Source organism: Equus caballus, chromosome 2 (assembly GCF_041296265.1).
Source record: "Equus caballus isolate H_3958 breed thoroughbred chromosome 2, TB-T2T, whole genome shotgun sequence".
Lineage (NCBI taxonomy): Eukaryota > Metazoa > Chordata > Mammalia > Perissodactyla > Equidae > Equus > Equus caballus.
In genome coordinates, this window is record NC_091685.1 from 56,508,785 (window position 1) to 56,522,790 (window position 14,006).

General features: G+C 43.6%; 1 long non-coding RNA gene across 1 annotated transcript; it reads left to right on the top strand.

Annotated features, from left to right (window-relative positions):
• Positions 1-2,899: 2,899 nt before the first annotated feature.
• LOC138920044 (uncharacterized) lies at positions 2,900-13,511 on the top strand. Its single transcript, XR_011430663.1, has 3 exons — positions 2,900-3,025; positions 13,067-13,294; positions 13,378-13,511. It is a non-coding gene; the product is annotated as an uncharacterized lncRNA (long non-coding RNA).
• Positions 13,512-14,006: the final 495 nt, after the last annotated feature.

A 14,006-nucleotide genomic window follows, 5' to 3' on the forward strand; every position in this document is an offset into this window, starting at 1 on the left:
CACCTTACCCCCGTTAGATTGGCAAAAACATCCAAAACCAAGAACGACAAATGTTGGAGAAGTTGTGGAGAAAGAGGAACCCTCATACACTGTTGGTGGGAATGCAAACTGGTACAGCCACTATGGAAAACAGTATGGAGATTTCTCAAAAAGTTAAAAATAGAAATACCCTATGACCCAGCCATCCCATTACTGGGTATCTATCCTAAGAACCTGATAACAGATATCTCAAGAGTCCGTTGCACCCCTATGTTCATCGCAGCATTATTTACAATAGCCAAGACGTGGAACCAGCCTACATGCCCAGAAACTGATAACTGGATAAAGAAGATGTGGTATATATACACAATGGAATACTACTCAGCCATAAAAAAAGACGAAATTGGCCCATTCACAACAACGTGGATGGACCTCGAGGGCATTATGTTAAGCGAAATAAGTCAGTCAGAGAAAGACGATCTCTATATGACTCCACTCATAGGTGGAAATTAGTATATTGAGAAGGAGATCTGATCGGTGGTTACCAGGGAAAAGGGGGGGTGGGGGGAGGGTACGAAGGGGGAAGTGGTGTACCCACAACATGACTAACAAAAATGTACAACTGAAATCTCACAAGCTTGTAATCTATCATAACATTAATAAAAAAAAAAGATATAGCTTACATACCAGCTCAGAAGAAACACCCTGAAAGGATGGGGTGCCATCTTCAGGATACAGTAACCACATAAATCAGCGACCTCTATATGGTGCTTTATCCCAATAGGAAGAATATATGGATGTGGGAACCAAGTCATGACAGCAGTAGGCCCAGTGACCTCCAAGAGGATCTTGTGCTTTCTGTCCCTGCAACTCTGGTCTTCGTAGAGTTGGAGGTCCTGGTATCCAAAGGAGATACATACTTTCCAGGGTACATAGAAAGGATCCCATTGCACTACAAGCCATGTCTGCTGCCAGAGCCCTTTGGTTTCCCTGTGTCCAGGGACCAGCAGAAGAAAAGTCATCATACTACCAAGGATAATTGACTCTGATCAGTAGGGCTGCTTCTACCCAATGGCAGCATTGAGGAATATGTGTGGAGCCCCGGTGATTCACCCGGGCACCTCCTGGGACGTCCTTGCTCCCTTGTACTGGTGATTGCCCTTTCCTGGTCTAGGAAATTTCCAAGCATTCAGACTCCTCAGGAATGAAGGTGTGGGTCACACCAGCAGGTAAGCCCCCAATATCTGCTGAGGTTGTTGCTGAAGTTGAGGATGATTTAGAAGGGATAGTAGATAATGAAGAGGAGGGAGGACCAGTTGCAGCCTCCAGGTCAACTGCAGTAACGGGGTATTAGTTTGTCTCCTAACCTCTTTCTTCTAAGGTCATGCTTCCCATGGGCCTAACACAGGGCTCTTTAGCTGAATACTGCACTGCATTGTCTCTAGTGACAGGTTTTCTCAGAACTTCAATTTCTTTGTCTGAAATGGGAATGACAATGTCAGCCTTGGGTTATGGAAGAGGATAACTGAAAATGCTATATGAAATGTGAACGGCTGTGTAAAGTTAACCTCTGTGCTGAACTTAAAAATCTCCCCCTTCTAACCTCTACCCTTTGGTCTTTGTTCAGTCTTCTAGCCCTGAACAGGGCAAGTCCAACCTCTCTCCTGTAGGTCAGCCTTTTCAATACTTGAAGACAACACTGCTCCCAGGCCCCAGGCCCAGTCTGAAGCTGACACTCTCTCCCTTCATGCTCTTCCTCCTGCAGCCAAGTGACTCACCTTTCTGCTCGCTCCGATTGTCAATGTCCTTTCAAAACCATGGCGCTCATCATGGCTCCCCATACTCCCCGTATGGACTGACAGGCACACAAAGCAGAGGACCTGGTGCCTCAGGGAGCCAGTGCATCTTCACCTATGCTACAACACAGGTCTGCATTTGCTTTTCCTTTGCACCATCACACTATCGGCTGTGGGATTGGCTGTATATATTACGTAGTGTCTTAGTCAGCTCCATCGGCCATAAAAAAATACCACAACCGGGGGCTGAAACAACAGAAGTGTTTTTCTCACGGTTCTGGAGGCTGGGAAATCCATGAATAAGGTGCCAATGGGGCCTGGCTTCTGGTGAGGGCTCTCTTCTTGGTTTGCGGGTAGCAGCCTTCTCGCTGCGTCCTCACACGTGGAGAGGGAGATCTCTGGTGCCTCTTCGTGACCAGGGCTCTACACCCATGATCTCATTTAACCTTAACCACCTCCTCACAGGCCCTGTCTCCAAACAGTCACGCGTGGGGTTAGGGCTTCAGCATGTGCATTTCAAGGGGCACAATTCAGTCCACAGCATGTGGACCTGAAACCCCTGATCTTTCCCTGGAAGCTTCAGTGCTGGCAGGTGCCATCATTCCACATGTGCACAATTGAGCATAAAGTTGGCAGAAGTTTAGAATCTGAGTTTTGAGTATCCGAGGACGGATAGCTGCTCTTCGAGTTTCCCCAGCAAGCTTTCCACTTGGGGAAGGGCCTTCCTCCCTCCCTGTGATTGCTGAGGAATGCTGAGTAAGCGCTTCCCTGCAGCCTCTGCCCTCTGCTCTGCCTAAAGACCCAGCGTTTCTCCTACATCTCGTAGCTCTGTGCTCCAGAGGGGCCAGGACCTCCGCCAGCCCCGAGGGATGAGACCCACGTGCCCTAAGCCCAGCCCAGCACCCCCCAGGCAGACTGCTTAGGCAGTAGGCGTGGTGCAATCCTGGCCAAGGAAACACGAGGGGGTGTTCGCTTAGCAACTCCTGGGAAGAGTTCTCCCGGGTGATCGCTTTAAAAAGAAGAGAGAGAGAGAGAGATGCAAGAGAGAAATACTTCCTTTGCAGCTTCAGGAGGTGGTTGTCTGCAGTCACGCATGCGCCTGCCAGAGCCATCTAGAACCAATTGGGGGAGGGGGAGAGTAGCTAAGAAGATGAGCCAAAATATTGAGATGGCAGCATGAGCCCCGATGACATCATTGAGCCACTGAATTACCCGCTCTGGAGCCACCCTGCCTGGCGAGTCTTTTAAAGGTGAGATTAAGACATCCTGTTGTTGAAGAGGACTGCGGGTCCCCAGCTTTCCCTGGTGCCTCTTGTTTCCCGGGATCAATTGTTTGGTACTTCCTTTTATTCCATGAGCTGCCCAGTTTCTCTACTATAAATCCCTTTGAGCTTTTAAGTTCACCATTTTGATTTCTGTTGCTTAAGACTGGGACCCTGAGCGCAGCACTGTTCATAAGGAAGGGGAGACAAGACAGAGACGAATGTATGCCGAGAGAGGAAGGACAGCCACACACGTCACCTAGATTAAAACAAACAGCCATTTCTGTATACGGAAGCACATTAATGGCTGAAATTGAACTAATGAAAGAGGCATAATTAGCTTCTGAGAGCGGAAGAAACCAAGCTATCCCCTAATGAGGTCTGAATGGGCCTGTCATTAGCCACACGGCTAGGAGCCGACGGAGGAGGTGGAGCTCAGGGAGACACAGGGAATGGGCAGGCTGGCAGGCAGAGGGGGACTCGGGTGGCCTGTCCTGGACCTGCCAGATGAGCTTTGTCCCAACAGGAAGAGAGAAGCCGCCTAAAGAAAAGAATGCCCAGCGACAGAGGGTGGGCTGCACACAGGACCCAGCCCCTTCCCCTTGCTCCTGTGCATGTCCCCTTCAGGTGCAAAGGGCCACCAGTCTGTCCTGGCCCTCAGCCCAGTGCCTCCCAGGGTGAGGTGTGTGGGTGCAGGAGCCTCAGGACCAGCGAGGCGTTTCCAGGCTCCGCGCAGACTTCCGAACTGAAGCTCTGGGCGTAGGTCCCTGCAATCTGTCATGCAAGAAGTGACCAACATGTCATTAGGCCACTGATGCAAACCCCTAATTAATTTGCAGTTTTATAGAAGCCTGTGGGAAAAGGGTAATGACTCAAATAAATAAATCTCTCATTTCGAAATCTCAGGCACTATGGCTCAGAAATGGAGAAAACCAGACAGGAGACAGATAGCTACACCCCATGGATGACAACGGCTTCCGCCAAAGAATGACAGTCAAGCCCTTTCTTTGCACCCATACTGACTTAGGTACACTGTCTTCCGTTCTTCCAAACTGCCTTCCGCTGCATCCTGCTCGAATGAGTGGGTCACATGCCCTTCTCCTCCACCAGGTCAAGCGCTCCCTTGAGGGCAAACACTGACTTGTTCATCTCTCCAGCCCCAGAGCCCAGCACAACGCTTGGGACACAGTGGAGTTCAATGAGCTCAACAAAAGTCAGCAAATACTTTACAGCACTCTCTTCGTGCTCAACACTCTGCTAGATGCTTGACTCATATTAACTCATCTAATCATTACAACCATCCCATTTACAGATAAAGTAAAAGCTCAGAGAGGTTAAGCGCCTTGTTTCCTCATCTGCTCATTAAAGTTATACCATTGAAAACACACAAAGCATTTAAAACAGTGTCTGGCACTGAGTTAGCAACAATATGTTAGTTGGTACTGTTATCTAAATCATAATACTCCTAGAATCATGAACCCTTGGAGTTTAGAGGAGCTTTATGCAGGGTCAGTATTCAACCCCATGTGACAGTGTTTAAACTTCTGATAATCATTCAGAGCACCTGTGTTCTGCCTGTTGTTACAATGCAGTCCTCCCACGGAGGGAGGAGGTTATGGCTGTGGTGTAAACAACCAGATCTTGACCATAGGCGTGGATAATAGGCAGTAGTATGACTTTTCAATCTTTTGTTTTTGTTTTTATTTTTTAATTTGTCTAAATTGTAATTAATTTTTAAAATATATACACTAAAACTAGTGTTTAAAAAATGAATAGAGAATTGTGATCTGATGCTCTTTTTACTGATTTCTGTTACTTTCATAATCTAGGCTTCATTTTATCACCGGGCTTCAACTTAGTTTATATAAATACATTTTTCTTGACAATATGGAAGACATAATGTGGACACTAAAACCATACACATTTGCTGCCCTTAAGAATCTTATCATGCAATGTGTGGGGGACCCATGGAGGGCTGGACAGGAGAGGGGCCGAGGCAAGAGGTCAGACAAGGATAAGGACAGAATAGATGTTTCAAGGAACTTGCAAACTGGTCCAGGTGGCGCAGTCAATAAAGATCTTATAGAAAAGCTGTCTTTGGGGTGAGCCTAAGGGAACCCTGTAGATAGCAACAGGTGGGGATGGAGCAGTGCCTTCCAGATGGAGGAAGCAGACTGGGCAGGAGGTCCGGGCTCATGCAGAAGCTGCTAACCAGTCCCTGCTCTTCCCTGCCAGCAGCTGTCCTCCACCTCGGCCCGCTGGGCTTGCGGCTAGTTCAGGGCAGAGCCTGGATGTTCCTTCTGGCTCCTCCATGAGTCCACGCTCCTCCCTTCCTTGGTCTGGCTCTCTCCCTCTCATTCCCTCTCTCACCTCCCCCTATCTAGGCGATACCTCATGACTGAGATTCTCTAACAAGACAAGGGAAGATGTAGCCTCCTCACTAACAAGAGGGGAAAGCTTTCGCCTCCCAAATCGATCTGCAACTATTTGAAATGCACACAAACTCTAAGGGTTTCTCTCAGCAGAGAACTTGTCCCTAGCAGCTGGTGTCACTTTTCCCCCCAAAGTGATGAGGAGATAGGCAAAGAAATATATTTCTTTTCTTACAGCATCAAAACTTGATGACTATCGTTATTTACTGTAAAAATAGCATTATGCACTCTGAAAGAAATGTTAAAAGATATATTTTAAAGACAAAAAATCTCACCCATAATCCCACCCGTAACTTTAATGTAATCTCAGCACCCTAACAAAACTGTTAGCCATTTTCGGATTCCCTCCCAGTCTCTCTCCACATGCACTGATTTCACATACGTGTAATCATTAGCAGAACTAATTTCTTGAAAAAATTCTATCTCTACAAACAACCCAAGCTTAAGCATTTTAAAATGAACTTAATACAACAGGATGACCCTGAGTGACACCAATTCTGAGTTGTTGTTGTTTTTCAAATGTTGAAACACAAAAAAACAGTGGCCTGGACTTGGAGCAGTCCCACCTGGACAGGAATGAGCACCCAGACTTCGGGAAATGTGCTGCGGGGACTCTGACGACCCACAGCACTGGCGGGCCGAGCCCGCGGCAGGAGTGGCTTCTCGAGAACAGGGAGACAGTTCATCTCGCAGCTGGGCAGGCTGCTGCGAGGGAAAGGCCTTCCTCTCCTGGCTGGGGTGAGCCTGAGCCAGTCCCAACACCCTGACAGCTTCAGATGCTGCTCCCGGACATGAGGAGGTGGCGGGACCCCGTGAGGAGACCGCCTGGGGAGGTCCCAGTGTCTCTGGGCCTGTATGTAGTTGTTATCACTCCCTGTTTGGTCTTCCCGCTGTTACCCCCAGGCTTTTAGCAGAGACTCTTAGAGGTTACAGCCTGTCCTGGATATCTGAATTATCCCAGGGCTGCTGGAACAGATTACCACAGATCTGGTGGCTTAAAATGACAGAAATGTATTCTCTCACAGGCAGGGGCCAGACGTCTGAAATCAAGGTGTCGGCAGGACAGGGCTTCTTCCAAAGGCTCAGGGCCTCCTTCCTTCTATCTTCCAGCCTGGCTCCAGGTGCCCGTGGCTCCTGTCACCCCCGCCCCATCTCCCCCTTCACATGGCCTTCTCCTCTGCGTCTGTGGCTCCTCTTCTGTTTCTTAGGAGAGCACTTGCCGTGGGATTTATGACCCACCTGGTAATCTAGGATGATCTCCTCTTAACATTGCTAACTTAATTAATTGCGTTTGCAAAGACCTTTTTTCTTGGTGAAAAAAGCCACATTCACAGGTTCCAGCTGATTCTTTATTTGTGTGGAGGGGCAACCATTCACACTGCTAGAGTTGAGGTGTAGGGAATTAAAGCCAGAGATCGTACCACCTCTGGGACAAAGTAGACAAGTGGAGAGCAGCATTCCCAACCCTGCAGCCAGGGGCGGGACAGCAGCTCCAACAGGGGACAGCCAGGCACAATGCGGATGTCACAAGGGTGTAGAACCATGACAAAGACACCAAATCCCAGGACCCAGGGGACTGGGGATTTCTCTGGAATATCTCCCTATGAAGGCAGTGGGGCAGCAAGAAACCGCTTTGGGTTTCTGGTACTGGTTCTGCTTCCTTCCAAGATGGCCAAGCAGTAGGAAGACTAAATCCCTCCTATAAAACCACACGGGTCCTCTTGTCTGGCCTCCTCGCATCCTCACTGCCTCACAAAATAACCAGCATCTCTAGGGGAAAGACACATGCCAAAATAAGAAGACATTTGAGGGCATCACCATTTCACAAGCAAGGGTTCCAGTACCGATTCTGACACGTGTGGGGTTTTCTTCCCCACACCGACGAGCAGTTCTCTAAACACTAGCAGGCTGTCCTGCAATTCAGCTCAGTTCTGAGACTATCTACCCAGAGATGGGTCAGATCCCACAAGTTAAGCACACAGTCCTAAAAGACTACCCCCACCCTTCAGACACCAATGGCAAGTCCAGGTTGTCACCTGTGCTTCTGACCAAATGGTTATAGATCAGAGTCCCCATGATCCCCTCCTTGGGTTCAATTAATTTTCTAGAGCAGCTCACAGAACTCACAGAAACATTTTACTTCCTAGATTACCAGTTTATTATAAAAAGATATAACTCAGGAACAGCCAGATGGAAGAGATGCGAAGGGAAAGGGATGTGGGAATGGGTGCAGAGCTTCCATACTCCATCTGGGCAAAACCTCCACGTGTCCGTCAACCCGGAAGCACTCCAAACCCACTGCTTTTGGGTTTTCTGGAGGCTTCCTTACATAGGCAAGATTGATTAAATCTTTGGCCATTGGTGACTGAACTCAGTCTCCAGCCCCTCTGCCCTCTCTGGAGGTTGGGGGTGGGACTAAAATTTTCCACCCTTTAATAACATAGTTAGCTCCACTGGCAGCCAGCCCCCTCCTTAGGTGCTTTCTAAAAGTCACTTCATTAATGTAACGTAATACACCTTTATGGCTCTCACCCCTTAGGAAATTCCAAGCATTTAGGAGCTCTGCGACAGAAACAGGGTCAAAGACCAAATACATATTTCTTATTATAAATCATAATATTACAATAAGAAAATCAGTATATTAGATTATTGTGTGCACTAAAAGTAGAATAACTAGAAGAGAACAACCAATTATTTAAAATTAGTCTAAAAAAATTGTTTGCAAAGAACAATTTTTAAAAAATTAATATAGCTCTCACACAAATTATAGTGAACACATATTTTAACTCAGATTTATGTAGCTCACTAAAACCAACTGAATGGTAAAGTTGGTTCACATGAGAATTTGAGAGATTGGCTATGCAGTCAATGGAAGAAAGATTACTGGACTATGACTGCTAAATCAGGCCCAAAAGTGGTCTCATGGAGCGAAAGAAAAAAAAAACCTGTAACCTCTCAGGTTATCTTTTTCTGCCAGACAGAAATTAGCTCTTATTTATCAACAATCTCAAGGATGAGCCTGACATAGCGTGAGCCCTAATTAATTATAAGCAGTAAGTGAAAAGCACACGCTCCTGGAGTGTCAGGCAGTCCCTGAATGGGACGAGACCGTGCTCCAGCATGACACTGAAAGGGCTTCAATTATCCCTCACCTTAGTTCCAAGTTTTGTATAGTTTTTCTTAAGTGAGATAAGGGAAGGTATAAGCCATATGAAACAGAAAGAAGAAAGTGCAAACATAGAAAAATAGAGGCATTTGGCATAAAATATGTAAATGTTCTTAAATAAATACCGCACTATAAATAAACAGCAGAAGGAATTCAGCTGAGAAAGGAATTTGTGATTTGGAAAACCAGATTGAGGAAATCTCTCAAAATAAAAAATTACTAATAGAAAATGTAAAAGAAAAGCCAAGAGAAATGGAGAATGGAAGTTAAAGTACTGGTATTTAGATTAAGAAGAAATCAGAGAAAGAGAGAGCAGTATAAATAGAAAGGAGAAAATATTTGAATGGTGAAGATATATTTTCTGGAATTGCCAAAGGATGAATATCTCAGATAGAAAAAACCCATAAGCGCCAAAGAAAGGAGGTTAACAAACGCACACAAACACACTTCAGAGAATTTTAAGGACATGTATTTTATAAAGAGAGAATATTATAGAAATTTAAAAAGAGAAAGAAGAGAACATTCAAAGAAACAAGAATCTGATTGATGTCAGATTTTTTAAAAACAACACTGGTAATATTTCCTAAATTTGACCGTTTATCCATCCTGTGACCCAGCACTTCCACTCTCATCATATACTCAAAAGAAATTTCTAAGCGTGTACAAAGAGTGATATATACAAGAACATTCATATTGTCACTGTCATCACAGCAAAAGACTTGAAAATGCTCAAATGCTGGTCGACAAGAGATGCGTGAAACAAGTGTGGACCAGTCACATGACAGATTATAAGCAGAAGTGAATAAGCTATATTAACTTGCAATGATATGCATAAATCTTAGCATTTTAACGTTAAATGGAAAAATAACCCCCCAAATTACATAGATCTTCATATTTTTATAGAGTCTTAAATAACTAAAATCAAAATAAGTGTTGAAAGACCACATACAAGTGAAATGAAACGATTTAAAAAGCAAAACTCAGGTGGCCCAGGAGTCACAGGTTTGGATCTTGGGTGCAGACCTACACACTGCTCATCAGCCATGCTGTGGTGGTGTCCCACATACAAAATAGAGGAAGACTGGCACAGACGTCAGCTCAGGGACAATCCTCCTCAAGCAAAAAAAGAAGAAGGTAGGCAACAGATATTAGCTCAGGGCCAATCATCCTCACCAAAAAAATAAAAATAAAAAGCAAAGCAAGAAAATGATTGATATAGGGCTCAGGATAAGGTTTGCCTTAGATAGGAGGAGCCAGATATGCCATGGGATGGGGCAACCATATGGTTCCACATAGGTTATTGTCAATGGCCCAGCTTTTATGTGCACTGATGGCTTTGTGCACGCTCATTACATTATCAAAAGTAACTAAATAAAATTGCATTTTCCAGTGATGACAGTGAGTGGTGTACTAAGGATGTAATTAATCCAATTCTGTGCATCTAAGGTCCATAGAGAATTTAAAATAGGAAAAAGGGAAAAAAAGGTAATTTGGTGGAGATATCATCAAATGTGAGGTCTCTTGTGGAGAACAGGAAAAGTCAAAAAAGAAAAAGTAAATGGAATAAAATAAATAAAATAGCAAGTAAAAAAATAAATAATAGCCATGGGGGGACTTTCCCTATCATCTTCTGGGTCACATATATAAGATGTCTGTGTGATACATGACACTAAGGAGCCATTCTCGCCTCTTCATGATAAAGCCAGTTAACATGAAAATGTTCTGTCCACTATAAAGAGACATTGCTAAATTGAACTCTGTTTCTAGGGCAGCTCCTACTAGAAGGCAGTTGCTAAGTTTCTAGAGGGAACCAGCTCTGGGAAAACTCTTAATTAGCCTAGTCATCCCACGCACATTAAATGGTTACCGCTCTATGGAAAGCAGAGAAGAGGAGTCAGACTGATGTTCTCCGGATGTAAGAAAAGCACACAAGGTTTATGGTTCCCAGTGGACCAGACAGAGGTTTGTAGCTAAGAGAAGCTCAAAGCAGCTCCTGACTAGAGAAATAGGACAGGGTACTCCTTGGTTTTTGAAGAAGCAGCAAGACTACCCCTGAAAAAGAGAAGCAAATCGTCAGCTGCGAGAGAAGTTAAAAGCTGAAGTCCCAGACTCACAAACCTGGGCTCCAGAAATTAGGAGAACGTTAACAACCAGAGTAAAATTGGAGTCAAGTCCCAAAACATAATATAGGTTATTTAGAAGAGTTACAGAAAGAGTTAGTCACAAATTACAGTTAAATGTGCCACATAATTTTTTTTCAGTAAAAAATTCTAAACTGTCTCAAACTTTTCAGCCACTAAAACTAAAAGGAGTGACTTTGGGCTTGTTTTTTTTTTTTTTTTTTTTGAAGTATAATTGATATACAGTATCCTATTAGTCTCAGACATATAGCAAGTGATTTTCATATTTATATGCATGATGAAATGATCAGCATGAAAATTCTAGTTACCGTCTGTCGCCCTACAAAGTTACTGTAATGTTATTGACTATGTTCCCTAGGCCACACATTACATTCCCATGCCTTACTGATTTCATAACTGGAAGTCTGTACCTCTTAATCTCCTTCACCCATTTCACACACACCCCCAACCCCTCTCCCCTCTGGTAACCACCAGTTTGTTTCCTGTATCTATGAGTCTGTTTCTGTTTTGTTTTGTCCATTTGTTTATTTCGTTTTTTAGCTTCCACATATTAGTGAAATCATATAGTATTTGTCTTTCACTGTCTGACTTATTTCACTCAGCAAAATACCCTCTAGGTCCATCCATGTTGTTGCAAACGGCAAGGTTTCATTCTTCTTTACGGTTGAGTAATATTCCATTGTATATATACCACATCTTCTTTATTCATTCATCTATTGATGGACACTTAGGATGCTTCCATAGCTTGGCGATTGTAGATAATGCTGCAATGAACATAAGGATGTATATATCTGTTTGAATTAGTGTTTTTGTTTTCTTCAGATAAATACTCAGAAGTGGAATTGCTGGATCATATGTTAGTTCTACTTTTAATTGTTTGGGGAAACCCTATACTACCTTCCTCTGTGGCTGTACCAATTTACATTTCCACCAACAGTGTATGAGGGTTCCCTTTTCTCCACATCCTCACCAACACTTATTTCTTGTCTTTTCATAATAGCCATTCTGACAAGTATGAGGCAGTATCTCATCGTGGTTTGGATCTGCATTTCCCTGGTGATCAGTGCTGTTGAGTATCTTTTTATGAGCCTGTTGGCCATCTGTATGTCTTCTTTGGAAAAATGTCTCTGCCCATTTATTAATCAGGTTGTTTCTGTTTTTGATATTAAGTTGTGTACGTTCTTTATGTATTTTGGATATTAACCCCTTATTGGATGTATGATTTGTAAATATCTTCTCCCACTCAGTAGGTTGCCTTTTTGTCTTGTTGATTATTTCCTTCACTACACAAACTGTTTTTAGTTTGATGTAGTCTCATTTGTTTATTTTTGGTTTTGCTGCCCTTTCCTGAGGAGACTGGTCCAAAAATATATTGCTAAGACTGATACTAAAGAACTGACTTCCTATGTTTTCTTCTAGGAGTTTTATGGTTTTAAGTCTTTAATCTATTTTGAATTTATTTTTGTATATAGTGTAAGATAGTGATCTACTTTCATTCTTTTGCATGTAGGTGTCTAGTTTTCCCAACACCACTTATTGAAGAGACTGTCTTTTCCCCATTGTATATTCTTGGGTCCCTTCTCATAAATTAATGGACCATATAAGTGGGGATATATTTCTGGGCTCTCTATTCTGTTCCATTGATCAATCTGTCTATGTTTGTGCCAGTACCATACTGTTTTGATTACTATCACTTCATAGTATGGTAGTTTGAAACCAGGAGGCATGATACCTCCAGCTTTGTTCTTCTTTCTCAAGATTGCTTTGGCTATTTGGGGTCTTTTGTGGTTCCATACAAATTTTAGAAATTTTTGTTCCAGCTCTGTGAAAAATGCCATTGGTATTTTGATGGGGATTGCATTGCATCTATAGATTGTTTCAGGTAGTATGAACATTTTAACAATATTAATGCTTCCGATCCATGGACATGGTATATCTTTCCATTTATTCGTGTCTTCTTCAATTTCTTTCATCAATGACTTATAGTTTTCAGAGTACAGGTCTTTCACCTTAGAAAGAGTGACTTTGAATCCCTAAGTGTCCAAGGGCATAGCAGTGGCCCACCACAAGCAACTTTTTTATTTGAAGTTCCGTTTTCAATCTTAAAAATTCATATAAATTTGTATATATCCAGTTTCATAGAAAAATATTTTTAGTGCCTTACTATTAAGCAAAAGTTAATGTTTCAGGTCTTGCATCCCCTGACACACTGACACAAACTCCATTTTGAGAAGAATTGCATTGATTATCTTTTTTCAGTTCAAGTTTTACCTATTTGCTTTTTATTTAGGAAAAATATGTATTTCTGATACGTACTTGGAAATTCAAAAGCATAATTCCCAGAAGGTTGAAGAGCAATGGAACAGTTGCCCACATTCAGAAGCTGGCTCTCCTGTTGACTTCCTGTGCCCATTCACGTCTTCATCTGTACAACGGGGACTTTCACACTCACCTGAGACAGGGATTTCCCCTTCTTCCTGGGAACCTCGCGAGACCACCTGCCCCAGCTGCCCTGCAGGTAGGTCTGGCTCCCTTCTGATGAAAAAACACAAGCAGAAAAGCCCCCCAAGTCCCTCTTTCTCTTTCTTCCCCTTTCTTCAGGCCCTCTCCCCTCCCTGGCCGCCCGCGGAGCCATGTGTGAAGACTGAAGGACCCTCGGCAGCCCAAGTCCCCATGCACAGATCTCCTGACACTGGGCTCCACTTGCTGGGCTTTTCCTTTGCAGGAAATAAAAGTGTATTGTATTAAGCCATGGAGACATGAGAGTTTATCTATTACAGAAGTTAAGCATTACTTAAAGTAATACACACCTCTCGAAAAATGCGTTGAGGAGTGAGATAATTCACATAAAGTAAGTAACACCTCGAGTGTCACGCAATGTGCACTCCTGTCAACTTGAGGCCATGGGACCCTGGAACTCTGCTGTCACATCCTATCAATCTATGTCTTAAATTGCAGGGTAAAGTTAACTGCAAATAACAAAGTCACGGAATCAAGCTGTCACAAATTGGCCTCTGTGCTCCTAAGGCATTTGAAGTATGTGTATTGACAGGAAAAAGCAGGAAGAAATGAAGAAAGAAGAGGAGAATGTAACTGGAGTTGGAAAATAATATTCAAATGAATTTACAAACCTAGTTTGCGCCCAAAAGATCAGGAGAAGGAGAAGGGGCTTTTGCTGTGATCTGTTCTCTGCCAGTTGGAGGAATGAGAAATTCACATTGGTTGTCTCA